The sequence below is a fragment of the Arachis hypogaea genome, chromosome 15, assembly GCF_003086295.3.
Source record: "Arachis hypogaea cultivar Tifrunner chromosome 15, arahy.Tifrunner.gnm2.J5K5, whole genome shotgun sequence".
Taxonomy (NCBI): Eukaryota; Viridiplantae; Streptophyta; class Magnoliopsida; order Fabales; family Fabaceae; genus Arachis; species Arachis hypogaea.
The window spans coordinates 71,664,443-71,681,388 of record NC_092050.1 but is presented as its reverse complement, the minus strand read 5'-3'; the positions used below and the strand labels follow the sequence as shown (position 1 = coordinate 71,681,388).

The following is a 16,946-nucleotide window of genomic DNA, read 5'->3' as shown; positions in this document are numbered from 1 at the left end:
GCTCTCCATTTTCACTTAATGTCCACTACGTGCTTGGAACACAAATACCTTAGAGGACTTCTCCCAGATGTTTGTATCTGGTCAACCTCATCCTATAGTAATAGTAGTCATCCCCCAAGTTGTGAGGTTGAAGGGGGATGTGGAGAAATCTTCTTATACTCCTTGAACTAAAATCAATATTCTTTCCCCGTACATAGCTTTTGAACTCTTCTTCTGTTGTATTACATGCATTGGCATAGAATTCTCGGTCTAAAGTGGCTCCCACTTGCTCAGGAGGATTAGCCAAGATTTTTCACTTTCTTCTTGCTATCTTATTTGGAATTTTTTAATACTCTTCGGGTTTCAGATCAAACTTGACTTCAAGGTTGATTCCTTTATTTATCCACCGTTGATTATGTTCTTGATGGAATGGGAAACGGAATCGATGATTGTCATATGATGGGGTGGTTATTTCTTTTCCTTCCTTTTTTTGAATAAAGACATGATAGCTTAAACCAAGGAAGCCGACACCAAACTTAATGCTTTGGATACAATTGAAAATTAAATATAGAAGAAGAAGGGAATTGTGTAGTGTGTGAAGTGAGTAATGGCTTATGCATGTATTTATAGTGAACTCTGAAGTGAGGTGTGTGGTGTGCATGTTATGCAGAAGGAATCACAAAAATTAAGGACTACATGCGAAACCTTCAAATCACAAAGTTATAAATGCATGTGAAGAAGTAGAACTTAGGGAAGATAAACACATGTATGCTTGCTGAGTAAGTGAAGTGGTGTATCGTGCATGCATGGTGATATTTTCTTTCTTGGTGACAACTCAAAAAATCAGAAACTTTTTAAATGTTTATGAAACTTTATTAATAAAAAAAACTAGGGGAGAGGTAGGCTGGGCATTTTCAAGGCATGGTCTATTTCCTGGGAATGTGCCATACTAGCGTGCCTTGTGAATTTGGTTGGCCGTTGGGTGTTTGTGTGCATATATCAGACATGCATGCTGTAAGTGAAGGGCCGCTGGACGTGTGATCCTCTCTACTGGGCTTGCCTTCTTCCTTTTTTTTTCACTTAGACTAAACTACTATGCATGCATGCAAAAGAGACTAATGTTGCAATGTAAAGATGAATGTGCTAAAACAAAGAAGAGAAAACGAAAACTAACCGATAATTCGGTTGTCCCCCAACAAGCGCTTCTTTAACATCTCTAACTTGACATTAAATCTTCTAGATTAGGTTTCGGATTGTCTCACAGCACCTTTTAATGTTGTGTGTCTTATTTAGCTCTTTGTGGCTTTCTTTCCTCAGATTGTTAGCTGTAATCGCTATTGTCGCTAATACCTCTTCAGATGTCATCTTTAGTAATGAACCTCTTACTGATGATTCAATTATCGTTCTTGAGGTTTTAGAGAATCCGTCATAAAGAAGTAGATTATCAGCCAATCGGATAGGCCATGACATGGACATCCTTTGAATAGCTTTTTATACTTCTCCCATGCTTCATAGAATGATTCGCTCTCCTATTGAGAAAAAGAAGCAAGGTCCTTCCTTAGTCGGATTACACTTTTATTATCAGCCGTCATTCATTCTTCCTTTTTCCCATGCAAGTGCAATAAAAACAAGATCAAACGTACCTTGCAGTATAAAGAGGAGAAAGAACAAAAACAATCTAAAGAACGTAAAAGATAACATAAAAGAGAAGAAAAGAAAATATAGAAACTAAAAGTGAAATAAAAGAAAAGAAAGTAAACAAAATCTAAGTTAGAATTTAACCAGACATTATGTTGAGCGAAAATTGAAGCTCATGGATACCAGCAAGTGCACCGGATCATTCAAATAATACCACGGTGAGTGGATATCACTCCCACAAGGATTAAATAATTGAGCAAGCAATTTTCATATTAAATGCCTAATTATATTGAAAGAACCTAGATTGAAGAGGGCAAGATTGAGTATTGCTGAGAACTTTAGAACTTGAATGCTTGAATGCTTATGAACAGAGAACTTGACTGTTGATTTGAGAGAAGACAATGAAGGTGAGGGTCCAAGGCTTCGGAGATATTTATGCACTTAGAAAAATCAAACCTTATTTACTTATCTTAAAGTATGTAATGATCTTTCATGACAAACCTTTAGTAACTGATTTCCAATTCCTTGGTTCGTCAGTTTCTCAATAATCAATTAGTTGTCAGTTAATTCATTAAAGAGAATAAGCACAAAAATTGATTTAGATTCTAATAAAATTTAAAAATAGTCATTAGGTCGAATTATATGTCACGTACTCAAGCTAGTCCTATCCAATTAAATCTTAGAAGAAAACACAATTTTCAAAAGTTGTTCTAATCTGAATTATATGTCACTTATTCAAAATTAGAGTGATTGAAAACCAAGCATGTGTTGCATACTAATTGAACCACTATTCATAACCGAATTCAAAGAGTCATGTAAAAGATTTTTCAAGCTTTAATTCAAAGATAAAAATTTTCAATTATAATAAAATAATTGAAAAGAGATTAGCATACCTTTCGATACCACTAATCCGAATGAAGAACAAATAACTCAATCATGAAATAGATCAATGTAAGACTTCAAAATAAAATAAACTTAGATTAATAATGCATAGAAAACATAAACAGAGCTCCTAACCCTTTGATAGAGGATTAGTTACCCGTGCAATGAAAGAAAAACAAGAAAAAAATATGCTGAGGAACCGAATGTCCTTCTCTGTGAACAAGGTTCACTTATTTATATACTAAATTCTAGAATTCAAATTCAAACTATCCTAATCTTATCTCTTGGAGAGGAAGATAAGAAACTACTTATTGATTTTAGTTTCAAATTGAAAATAATAATTCAAATTAAATCCTGACAACCAAATCTCTTATGTTTCTAGAAAGAATTAATAATTAATCTTCTAGAGTCTTCAATATTTTGGATGTGATTAAGACTTCTAATGATGTGGATAATTAAGCTTGGACCTTAATTGTCACTTCCTGAGAGTTGTAATTAGCTTTAAGTAGGGCTTGTATTAGAGAAAATTGGGCAAGAAGCCCAAAAACACACTTCCAAGACAAGCAGGTCTACCGCGCATGGAGTCTAGGCCACTAAGCATGCTGGAGCTGAAGGGGGAGTTTGTTGGGCGTGAGAGAAGGCTGTCGGGCATAGGTGCTGGTCTACTAGGCGTAGGGGCTATCCGCCGGGCATGTCTCTTGTATGCATGCTAGCTCCATTTTCTTGTTCCTTAGGGCACGCTTTCTTTAGGCCATGCTTTTTTTGTACTTATGTCTTCTTTATGAAAAAACTTTAGATCTTATTTTTCAGTAAAAAAATTTTGAAAACAAAAAAACACTATCTCGACTCCAAACATTTGATTATTTATTAAAATATTAAAAAATTAAAAAATTTGATTAAAACCTAGGAAAATGAAATAGAAAAGAACCCTAAAAATCACTTAAGATGACATGTCATCACCATTGTCCGTAGTGATGGAATATGGAACCCCAAATCAGGTGACAATATTCTTGTAGAGAAATTTCTGACTTCTTTGGGCTGTAACGATTGCCAAAGGTTCTGCCTCAATCCACTTAGTGAAATAATCAATCCCAATTATGAGGTATTTCACCGGCCTGGGTGCCTGAGGGAACGGCCCGAACAGGTCTAAACCCATTTTGCAACAGGCCACGGTGAGGTGACACTGATGAGATATTATGGTGGTACCACATGAAAATTGGCATGCATTTGGCAAGGCAGGCATTTTTTAACGAAGTTGGCCGCTTCCCTTTGCAAGGTCGACCAAAAGAAGCCAGCTCGTATCACTTTCTTAGATAGTGACCGCGCTCCTAAGTGATGCCACCATGGACTTCTTCTAGGACCTCCTCAGTCTTTGAGGTCGGAATGCACTTCAGTAAGGGTGTAGATACTCCTCTTCTACAGAGAACATTATGAACCAAACTATAGTTCTGTGCTTCCTTTATGAGTCTTCTTGCTTTCCTTTTTTCTTTAAAGATGATATCAAATTTGAGGTATTCGATAATAGGAGTCATCCAACCCAAGTTTAGATTGGAGATTGTCAGTGCATTCGATTTGTTGAATTCATTGGCCACTGATGGTGTGTAGAAAGTTTTTTGGATCAGGCTTTATTATTTCCTTGGGGCTTAGTGCTAGCCAGTTTAGAGAGGGCATCAGCTTGACAATTGAGTTTTCGAGTTATGTGTCTGACCTTTGTTTCTTAAAATTGTCCGAGTTGTTCTAATGTTTTCTCCAAGTACCTCTTCGCGTTAGGATCTTTTGCATGATAATCCCCATTTATCTGAGGTTATCACTTGAGAGTCATGATAAGAGGAATTTATTGTTGATCTAGATTTTCATAAAATAGAATCTCCTCGTTGCTAGTATAGTCTAAATCAACAATTAACTCCCAATCAAATTTTAATTCCAAGAGATGTCACAATCGAAACACAATATCCGAGAGTATTTAGACTCCCGGGTCGTCTTCCCTAGGAGTTGCAAATGAGATACGCAATTATTGGCTATGGGAAAATGGGGTTTGATGGCATGAGACAAGAAGTGTAAATAGCAAGAAAATAAAGATGCATGCAAGTAATTAGATGGAAAGCAAGTAAAAGCAATGAAGATAGAAATTAAATGGTAAAAAGATATCTTGGAAAGAATTAGGGAATTAGGGATTCCTATCTAGTTATGGACCACAAACATGGTAATTGTGTGGAATTAATCCCAATTAGTCAATCCTAACATCAAGGATTAGTCAAAAGGGCATAATTGATCTCAATCCACAAGTCCTAGCCAACTCTATTAATGGAAAGCTTAGAGTTAGTGGAAACCAAATCAACCAACAATCCTCACACAATGTGGAATGGACATCCACCACTCAAGTTCACCCAATTACCCAATTTTCCAACTAAGAGTGTGAAAAACTAGGCAAAAATCTAACCAAGCATTTTATCAAACACTTGGAAGGCATAAAAAGAAAGCATGGTAAAATAACAAGAAATAATAAATTCTACAACTACCAAGCAAGGAAAATAAAAATAGCAACTCAATTCAACAATAAAAGAGCATGAAACATAAATTGCATTAAATGGAAATCAAAATAACAAGAGTATTCATCAACATACAAAGTAACCAAAATGAGAAATTAACAAGATACACTAAGAAAATTAACACAATAGAACAAAGAAAAGTAGAAGAAACTAAATGAAAACAAGAATTAAAAAGAGAAATTACAAAGAAATTAAGCTATAAACCCTAATTTCTAGAGAGAATGGGGAGCTTCTCTCTCTAGAAAATGACCTACATGATGCTAAACTAACCCTAATTTCTCCCTCCCCCCTTTGACATGGAATGAGTCCCCTTTTGATATAGCACTCAATCAGCTTTAGAAGATCCAAAACTGGGCTCTTGAGGCCCAGAAATTGCCCCAGCAATTTGCAATAAATGAGTCACGCGTTGGGACTTGTGTGTAGGCACATATTGTTGTCCGTACGCACACTCCAGTGTGTACTTCTCCTTTGTTTTCTTCATGTTTTCTCCCTCTTGCATGCTCTTCTTCCACTCTTATCAAGTCATTCCTACCTATTATACCTGAAATCACTCATCAAAACCATCAAGTCATCGAATGGGATGAAAGTGGGAAAAAATTAACTAAATTAAGCACAAAATAACATATTTTCACAATTAAGCTCATAGGGAGAGAACACAAAAGTATGCTACTTAGATGAATAAATGTGGGTTTATATGATGAAATCCACTCAAATCAATCCAAAATTTATCATCAAATATGGATTCATCAATTCTCCCACACTTAAATAATAGCATGTTCTCATGCTAATCCTAATCAAAAGAGAAGTATAAAAAGGGCAAGCAATTTATTCAATGCAACTACCTACATGCATGCACTATACTAAATGCTAACTATCTATATCTATACTAGAGTCTTTACCAAAATTGGCAAAACAAACAATAGAATTCCAATCAATCCACAACAAATCCTTAGGGCTAAGGCAAGAAAATATAGCAATATGGTCAATGTCCAAAGATTTGATTTGAAATTTTCAAAAACTAACAAGCAAATTGCAAGAAGATATATGATAAGGGATGAAAACATAGAATTGAGCAATTGAATCCCTCACCGGATGTGTTTACACTCTAATCGCTCAGTGTGTAGGGCTTAGTCACTCAATCTCCTTTAATCATATTTTTCAAAGATTTGCAAGTCATCTAACAATCAACTAATATTTGATGATTAAATGCAAATATCATGAGGTCTTTGGGGGGTTGTAATGGGGCTAAGGTTAAGGTAGGATTAATATGGTTAAGTGGGCTAATAGATTGGATCTTTGATTAGCTCAAGTATCCCACCTAATCCTATACTAACCTATTTACACCAAAGAAAAACAACCTAACTTCCCATTCATTTCTTTTCTCACATTCACTCATGCATCTTCTTTCCAATTCAACCACATATGCATCCTTTATTTACATTCTTATTGTCATTTCTTTTGTTTTGTTTTTCTTCTCTTTTTTTTTTATTTTTTTCATAAACAAAGTATGTACACCAAATTTTTTTTATTTTATCATATAAAAGAGATGCATATGTTTTAAGTAATAGATGCATGAGTGTTTACCCATTTTTTCCCAAATATTCTCAATGAACACCCAAAGTAACTTTCTACCAATGTTTTTCACAAATTCTCCCTACACTTAATTAACACACACTCTTCAAACCCAAGCTAATCAAAAATATAATTAATGGACATTAATGATTTTTCACTTAGGGCAAATGATGTGCTTAAAATTAGAACAAAAGGGAATTAAAGTGGTTTACAAAGGTAGATGTAAGGGTTGGCCATATGCGTTAGTGAGTTCAATTTCAAAAATGGCCTCAATCATACTAAATGCATTCAAAACATCAAATATAGAACATATAGACTAAAGCAAATCTAAGATCACAATCATAAAAGGAGTATAAAACACATGAACAAAATTTTGTGGTTGATAATGTGCAACCACACAATTAAAGCCCAAATCTCACTATGTATTTTTGTTCAAGCTCTTTCTATGTTCCATAAGAAAGATACTCCAAGCAAGTTCAAAAATAAGTTTTCAAATCTAATCAACGGAACGCCCTAAGAGATTTCTTGAAAATTCTTTGTTGTTTTACTAACCTTATTTCCTATACTAAGAAATCATGCCAATATTTGCTACAATAAACTATAAGAAAGCTAAGATATATACAAGCAAGTAAGAAAAGTGCAATGTAATGAAATAATAAACAAATATTCACAAAAATATAACTATTAAAAACTAGAAAATAATGCAAAGTGTTGAGAAAGAGAAAATTTACGCCCCGAAAATTGCGGATCCTCCCCCACACTTAAATGTTATACGGTCTTCCGTGCATGCACTCAATCCGGGGTGAAGAACTATGAGGCTCCACCTTCAGCTGGTGGGCACTGGGGCTCGGGCTGCTGGATAAAATAAATAAACAAGAATTGAGGAAAAGTAAGATGTGTGTGGTATGATAAAAGACAATGTGTGCATTCCAAATGTGCGCACTGTTTAGAACACACACATTGTTCGGGTAAAACGGTGACCACAAAAGCAAAACAAAAATCATGTATTCCTCAATTAAGTAGCCTAGGTTGCAATTGAAGATAAGCAAGAGTAAAGGCATAGACAAACCTAGGTAACCACAACTAAAGTGAATTGAATTTAAAGATATTGGATATTGATGTTGTACAAGTGAAAGCGCAAAATGAATAGAAAATGGCACAATCAACAATAGCCAATCCAATAATGAACAGAAAACTCCTTATTCATCATGAAACATAATGAAAAAGTCACATGGTAAATGTATTTGCTGCAAAAAGTGATAAGCTTGAGAAGCATCAAGTTAAGTCACTCAAACAAATGCAAAGTATTAACAAGAAACAAGTACCGGTCATGTGATTAATTTGATATGAGAATCATGATGAACAAGTAATTTCAACATAATTCACTAAAGTAAAAGTGCACAATTCCTGATTAAGTTGTCAAACGAGGATATAGTCTAATGCATATGGTAGCTACAACATATAAATCAAACTCAAAATTCAATTAGACAATCAAACAAAGACTTAATTCTCAATGCACATATTCATAAAAAATTAAACCAAAATTTAAGCAAGAAGCAACCCAATCAACATCAATCAAACACTTGCAATTAGTCAATTAACAATAATTAACTAAAAGCTAATATAATTACTAAAATGAAAAATGAAATAAAATGAAGACTAAGTAAAACAAGTAGCAAAACAGGGGAAAAGCAAGAGAAGAAAAGGGTGGAGGGGGTGGAAGTCCGTTAGGGCTTAAGGAAAAGTGCAATAAAAAATTCTGCCCAAAACAGCACTTGTGCGTACGCACAGACATGTGTGCATACACACACTTGGTGGAACAGGGAAGGCATGCGCTCGCACATGTCGTGCGAGCGCTCTGGACAGAAGGGGGATTAAGAAGCGTGCGCATGCACAAGCCTGTGCGTACGCACAGAACACACTTTTTTTTTTAAGGATCATGGGTGCAAGCGCACACAGGTCCGTGCACACACATAGGAATCAAAAGGGGTAGGGGTTCATGCGCACAGGCTATGCTAGTGCGCCCAACAGAATGGGTGCAAGGAAGTGTGCGTACGCATAGGGAGGTGCGTATGCATACAGTGCACAAAAAGAATGTCGCGTGCATACGCACAAGGTCATGTGCGCACGCACAAAGTGCAAAACAAGGGGGATGCGCGCGCACAAGGCGTCCAAGCACTCCCAACAGAGGCTGTGTAGGCTGGGGTGCGTACGCACAGGACGTGAAATTTAGTTGTTGTGTGCACGCGCACAAGGGTGGGCGCGTGCACAAGGGTGTGCACGTGCACAAGGCACACACGCACATGCCCTGTTTTTCCCAAAAAAAAATTTCTTCAAAATCTAAGGTACCAAGCCTTAGCTCAACCAAAATTCAACCCCAAAACATCCAAAAACCCATAAATTCTTGATCAAAACCAAAATCAACCAAACAAATCTCAAAATTAAACTAATTCTAAGCTAACTAAAATAAGCAAATGGAATAAAGTCAAATTATAAACAAAAGGAGAAGGTAAGATCAATGTTACCATGGTGGGGTGTCTCCCACCTAGCACTTCTATTTAGAGTCCTTAAGTTAGACTTTATTGAGAAGCTCTCATCAAGCTTGAAATTCCACCCAAGCTTGTATTCTCTAAGGCTTTTGAGATTCCAAAGTTTGTGCACCAAATTCTTGTTGTGAATTCCTTTCATTCCATCTAGGTAACAAGCATTTGAAATTTCCAATTCCTATAACACAATAGCAACAAAACTCACAATGCAATGGGTGAGAATTCATAGGATAAAAAGAAAATAAAAGCCAAAGGTAATGAGAACAAATAAAATGAACTCCTACCTTAGGAAAGGTGTTAGGATATTCATATATTAACATATTCACAATAGCCAAAAATAAGCAAGCAACATATGCACAATCAACCAAAAACAAGCTATTCACAATATTCACAATATGCAAAATAGCCAACAATATAACACCAATGTAACTCCCCGGCAATGGCGCCAAAAATTTGATAAGAGGAATTTCTTGTTGATCTAGATTTTCATAAAATAGAATCTCTTTGTTGTTAGTATAGTCTAAATCAATAATTAACTCCCGATCAAATTTTAATTCCAAGAGATGTCACAATCAAAACACAATAACCGAGAGTATTTAGACTCCCGGGTCGTCTTCCCTAGGAGTTGCAAATGAGATGCGCAATTATTGGCTATGAAAAAATGGGGTTTGATGGCATGAGACAAGAAGTGTAAATAGCAAGAAAATAAATATGCATGTAAGTAAAAGCAATAAAGATAGAAATTAAATGGTAAAAAGAGCTCTTGGCAAGAATTGGGAAATTAGGGATTCCTATCCTAGTTATGGACCACAAACATGGTAATTATGTGGAATTAATCCTAATTAGTCAATCCTAACATCGAGTTTTCATCAACATACAAAGTAACCAAAATGAGAAATTAACAAGATAAACTAAGAAAATTAAGACAATAGAACAAAGAAAAGTAGAAGAAACTAGATGAAAACAAGAATTAAAAAGAGAAATCACAAAGAAATTAAGCTATAAACCCTAATTTCTAGAGAGAAGGGGAGCTTCTCTCTCTAGAAAATGACCTACATGATGCTAAACTAACCCTAATCCCCCCCCTTTGACATGGAATGAGTCCCCCATTGATATAGCACTCAATCAGCTTCAGAAGGTCCAAAACTAGGCTCTAAAGGCCCAAAAATCGCCCCCCAGCGATTTGCGATAAATGAGTCACGCGCTGGGACTTGTGCTTAAGCACAGATGTGTGCGTACGCACACATGCTATTGTTTCTTGTGCGTACACATAGTAGGTTGTGCGTACGCACACTCTAGTATGTGCTTCTCCTTTGTTTTCTTCATGTTTTCTCCTTCTTGCATGCTCTTCTTCCACTCTTATCAGGTCATTCCTACCTACTATACCTGAAATCACTCATCAAAATCATCAGGGCATTGAATGGGATGAAAATGGGATAAAATTAACTAAATTAAGCACAAAATAATATATTTTCACAATTAAGCTCAACTTAGGGAGAGAATACAAAAGTATGCTATTTGGATGAATAAATGTGGGTTTATATGGATTCATTAAATATGGATTCATCAAGTCACTAAACACTGTGACTTCTGATGCTCTTACTTCATTGGCTAACCTTAAGCCAGTAAGCATGGCTTCATACTTGGCTTGATCATTGGAGGCTAGAAACTTGAATTTTAATGAGAGCTCTATTCGAGTTCTTTCTTTATTCTCAAGAATGATTCCTACCCCACTACCAGCTTTATTTGATGATCCTTCCACATACAAATGCCAAGCTGGTGGGCTTCGTTGTTGTTCACTTCTGTACTCGGCCAAGAAGTCGGCCAAGTATTGAGATTTCATTGTTGTACGAGTTTCATATTTAAGGTCGAACTCGAAACTCCATAGCCCATTATAGCATCCGACCTATAATGTCCGTCTTTTGGAGGATATGCTTCGTAGGTTGGTTAGTTCGGACTTTGATAGTATTTGCTTGGAAGTAAGGTAGGGGCCTTCTGGAGGCCAGGATGAGAGCATAGGTAAATTTTTCTATCTTTTGGAACTTCAGTTATACCCCCTGTAATGCCTCGCTCATGAAATAAACAGGTCGTTATCCCTCCTTATCTTTTCAGACCAGGGCTGAGGCTATGGCCTTGTCTACAACGGCTAAGTATAGCACGAGTTCTTCTCCTTCTTCGGGAATTGGTGGATGGCTCAAGAATTTTTTGAAGTTTTGGAAGGCTTACTCGCATTCTTGAGTCCATTGGAACTGATGTCCCATCTTGAAAATTGTGAATAATGATAGGGATTTCAAGGCCGACCCATCCAAGAATCTAGACAAGGCTATCAGGCTGCCATTTACTGTTGAACCTCTTTCAAATATGTCAGGTTTTTCATTTCCATGATAGCCCTACATTTGTCTGGATTAGTTTCGATACCTCTTTGAATGAGCATGAATCCTAGGAACTTCTCGGCTTCTACTGAAAAGGTACACTTTATGGGATTTAATCTCATCTTGTGCTACCTTATCGTGTTAAACACTTTTGTGAAGTTGGACAGTAGACTTGTGTCTTCCTTGGTCTTTACAAGCATATCATCTATATAGACCTCCATTAATTTTCCTAGGTGGGATGAGAACACCTTGCTCATTAATCTTTGATAAGTGGTTCCAGTATTTTTCAACCCAAAGGGCATTACCATATAACAATAGTATTTCCTAGAGTAATGAAAGAGGTATTCTCTTGATCTGGCTTATACATCGGGATTTAGTTGTATCCCAAATATGCGACCACAAAGGACAATTATGCATAGCCTGAGGCCGATTCTACCAAAGCGTCAATATTGGGAAGTGGATATAGGGCCTTAGGACAAGCTTTGTTGAGGTCGGTGTAGTCAACACACATCCTCCACTTCCCATTTTGTTTCTTCACGAGCACCACGTTGGCGAGCCATAATGGGTACTTTACCTCCCTTATGAATCCGGCTTCTAGTAGTGCCTAAATTTCTTCTTTTATGACTTTGGCTCTTTCAGGACTGAGCTCTCGTCCCATGTAACTCATGAGGTCGGGATGGATTATAGGCATGTTAGAAGCTTTCCAGGCAAAGAGATCAGAGTTTTCTTGTAGGAGTTTAAGAGGTCTTGTTTTAGCTGTTCTTCCAGGTTTGCCCCTAGGTTGGTTATTTTTCCGATTTCATTCCCAATCTGGACTTCTTCGATCTTTGCTTCTGGTTGGGGTATTAGTTCTTCCCGAACTCGGACACCTCCATGTTCTATGGTGTTGACCTCTTTTTCTTTTGTATACTCTCGTAGGTTCAGCCTTTCATTATAACATCTTCTTATTAGTTTCTGGTCTCCTCTTACAATAGCTATCCTTTTAGCAGTAAGAAACTTCATGCGAAGGTGAGGGGTAGACACTACTACAGTAAGTCGGTTTAGTGCTGTCCGGCCTATCAGGGTGTTATAAGAAATGCTACATCCACTATAATATAGACTATTGGTGCACGAATCCCCACACCTTCGTACAACTGTACCAGCAAGTGCACTGGGTCGTCCAAGTAATACCTGAACGAGTCAGGGTCAATCCCACAAGGATTGTGGTTTGAAGCAAGCTATGGTTATCTTGTAGGTCTTAGTGATGAGCGGATAATTTATACGCTTTTTGGCATTGTTTTTACATAGTTTTTAGTATGATTTAGCTAGTTTTTAGTATATTTTTATTAGTTTTTAAATAAAATTCACATTTCTGGACTTTACTATGAGTTTGTGTGTTTTTTTGTGTTTTCAGGTAATTTATGGCTGAAATTGAGGGACTTGAGCAAAAATCAGATTCAGAGGTTGAAGAATGACTGCAGATGCTGTTGGATTCTGACCTCCCTGCACTCAAAGTGGATTTTCTAGAGCTACAGAACTCCAAATGGTGCGCTCTCAATAGCGTTGGAAAGTAAACATCCAGGGCTTTCCAGCAATATATAATAGTCCATACTTTGCCCGGGTTTAGACGACGCAAACTGGCATTCAATGCCAGTTCCATGCTGCATTCTAGAGTTAAACGCCAGAAACAGGTTGCAAAGTGGAGTTAAACGCCAGAAACAGGTTACAAACTGGCGTTCAACTCCAAGAGAAGTCTCTACACGTGTAAAGCTCAATGCTCAGCCCAAGCACACACCAAGTGGGCCCCTGAAGTGGATTTCTACATCATTTACTCATTTCTGTAAACCCTAGTAACTAGTTTAGCATAAATAGGACTTTTTACTATTGTATTTACATCTTTGGATCATCTTTGGATTGTCTTTTGATCCTTTGATCATGTTTTAGGGGCTGGCCATTCGGCCATGCCTAGACTTTGTTCTTATGTATTTTCAACGGTAGAGTTTCTACACACCATAGATTAAGGTGTGGAGCTCTGCTGTTCCTTGAGTATTAATGCAAAGTACTACTGTTTTTCTATTCAATTCAAGCTTATTCCTATTCTAAGATATTCATTCACACCCAAGAACAGGATGAATGTGATAATTATGTGATGCTCATCACCATTCTCACCTATGAACGCGTGCCTGACAACCACTTCCGTTCTACATGAAGACGAGACAGAATGAGTATCTCTTAGATATCTAATACAGGGGACCGAGTCCGGGATATTAGAGTCTTCGTGGTATAAGTTAGAACCCATGGATGGCCATACCTGAGATCCAGAAAGTCTAAACCTTGTCTGTGGTATTCCGAGTAGGATCTGTGAAGGGATGGCTGTGACGAGCTTCAAACTCGCGAGTGTTGGGCATAGTGACAGATGCAAAAGGATAGTAAATCCTATTCCAGTATGATCGAGAACCGACAGATGATTAGCCATGCAGTGACAGCGCATTGGACCATTTTCACTGAGAGGACGGGATGTAGCCATTGACAACGGTGATGCCCAACATACAGCTTGCCATGGAAGGAAGTAGGAATGATTGGATGAAGATAGTAGGAAAGTAGAGGTTCAGGAGGAACGAAAGCATCTTTATACGCTTATCTGAAATTCTCACCAATGAATTACATAAGTATCTCTATCCTAGTTTATATTTTATTTATATTTATTATCAATTCACCATAACCATTTGAATCCGCCTGACTGAGATTTACAAGGTGACCATAGCTTGCTTCAGGCCGACAATCTCTGTGGGATCGACCCTTACTCACGTAAGGTTTATTACTTGGACGACCCAGTGCACTTGCTGGTTAGTTGTGCGAAGTTGTGACAAAGTGTGATTCACGTTTAAGAGCACCAAGTCTTTGGCGCCATTGTTGATGATCACAATTTCTGCACACCAAGTTTTTGGCGCTGTTGCCGGGGATTGTTCGAGTTTGGACAACTGACAGTTCATCTTGTTGCTCAGATTAGGTAATTTTATTTTATTTTTAAGCTTTTTATTTCTTATTTTCGAAAATAATACAAAAAATTTTCTTTTTCATTTTTCCCAAAATAATTTTCAAAAAAAAAACAAAAAAAAATTCTTATAAAATCATAAAAACCAAAAATTTTATGTTTCTTGTTTGAGTCTAGTGTCAATTTGTAAGTTTGGTGTTAATTGCATCTTTTTTATTTTTCTTAAAATTTTCGAAAATTCATGCATGTGTTCTTCATGATCTTCAAGTTGTTCTTGATGATTTTCTATATTTGATCTTTAATTTTTCTTGTTTTGTGTCTTTTCTTGTTTTTCATATGCATTCTCGAATTCTTAGTGTCTAAATATTAAAAATTTCTAAGTTTGGTGTCTTGCATGTTTTCTTTTATTAAAAATTTTTCAAAAATACATACTTGATGTTCATCATGATCTTCAAAGTGTTCTTGGTGTTCATCTTTGCATTCAAAGTGTTCTTGCATGTTTTCTTTGTTTTAATCCAAAATTTTTATGTCTTGAGTCTTTTTGATGTTTTTCTCTTTCCTTATTAAAATTCAAAAATTAAAAAAATATCTTTTCCTTATTTTACTCCTAATTTTCGAAAATTGCATTGAATTAGTCAAAGATTTTCAAAATCATATCTTTTTTTTAGTCAAGCAAAATTTCAATTTCAAAAAAAATTTTATCTTTTTCAAAAATCAAATCTTTTTCACTTTTCTTCTTAATTTTTTTCGAAAATTTTAAAATTTAATTCTTCAAAATCTTTTTCTTAATTTTATCTTATATTTTCGAAATTAATACTAACATTTAATGTTTCAATTCAAAAATTTTAAGTTTGTGACTTTCCTATCAAGAAAAATTCAATCTTTAAAATTTTAGAATCATATCTTTTGGTTTCTTGTTAGTCAAGTCATCAACTTTATTTTTTAAAATCAAATCTTTTTAATTTATCTTTCAAATCTTTTTCAAACAAATCTCTTTCAATCATATCTTTTCAAAATTTGATTTCAAAATCTTTTTCTAACTTCTTATCTTTTCAAAAATTGATTTTCAAATCTTTCTCAAACTAATCCTATCTTTTTGTTTGATCTTATCTTTTTTCAAAACTACCTAACTAATTCTATCTCTAATTTTCGAAAATCACCTTCATCTTTTTCAAAATTCCTTTTTAAATTAACTAATTGTTTTAAATTTAATTTAATCTGATTTAATTTTTCCTTTCTTAATTTTTAAATTTTTAATTTTAATTCTAACTTAAAAACAAAAATACTTTTATTTTATTTTATCTAATTTTCGAAAATTCTTCTCCCTCACCTCCTTCTATTTATTTATTTATTTACTAACACTCCTCTTCATCTAAGAATTCGAACCTACTCCTCACCCTTGTGTTTGGATTCTCCTTCTTCTATTCATATCTTCTTCTACTCACATAAAGGAATCTCTATACTGTGACATAGAGGATTTCATATTTTCTGTTCTTTTCTTTTTCATATGAGCAGGAACAAGGACAAGAACATTCTTATTGAAGCTGATCCTAAACCTGAAAGAACTCTAAAGAGGAAGCTAAGGAAAGCTAAAGCACAACTCTCTGGAGAAAATCTGACAGAAATTTTTGAAAAAGAAAGAGACATGGCCGAAAATAACAACAATACAAGGAAGATACTTGGTGACTTTACTGCACCTAACTCCAATTTACATGGAAGAAGCATCTCAATCCCTACCATTGGAGCAAACAATTTTGAGCTGAAACCTCAATTAGTTTCTTTGATGCAACAGAATTGCAAGTTTCATGGACTTCCATTAGAAGATCCTTTTCAGTTCTTAATTGAATTCTTGCAGATATGTGATACTGTTAAGACCAATGGGGTTGATCCCGAGGTCTACAGGCTTATGCTTTTCCCATTTGCTGTAAGAAACAGAGCTAGAATATGGTTGGACTCTCAACCTAAAGACAGCCTGAACTCTTGGGATAAGCTGGTCACGACTTTCTTAGCCAAGTTCTTTCCTCCTCAAAAGCTTAGTAAGCTTAGAGTGGATGTTCAAACCTTCAGACAAAAGGAAGGTGAATCCCTCTATGAAGCTTGGGAGAGATACAAGGAACTGACCAAAAAGTGTCATTCTCACATGCTTTCAGAATGGACCATCCTGGATATATTCTATGATGGTCTATCTGAGCTATCAAAAATGTCACTGGCCTATTCTGCAAGTGGATCCATTCACCTAAAGAAAATGCCTGCAGAAGCTCAGGAACTCATTGACATGGTTGCTAATAACCAATTCATGTACACTTTTGAGAGGAATCTTGTTAGTAATGGGACGCCTCAAAGGAAGGGAGTTCTTGAAATTGATGCTATGAATGCCATATTGGCTCAGAATAAAATATTGACTCAGCAAGTCAATATGATTTCTCAGAGTCTG

The 16,946-nt window shown here is 35.9% G+C and overlaps 1 non-coding gene across 1 annotated transcript; it reads right to left on the bottom strand.

Moving 5' to 3' along the window:
- Positions 1-16,550: 16,550 nt before the first annotated feature.
- On the bottom strand, positions 16,551-16,658 carry LOC112753690 (small nucleolar RNA R71). The gene has a single exon (XR_003178063.1). It is a non-coding gene; the product is annotated as a small nucleolar RNA R71 (small nucleolar RNA).
- Positions 16,659-16,946: the final 288 nt, after the last annotated feature.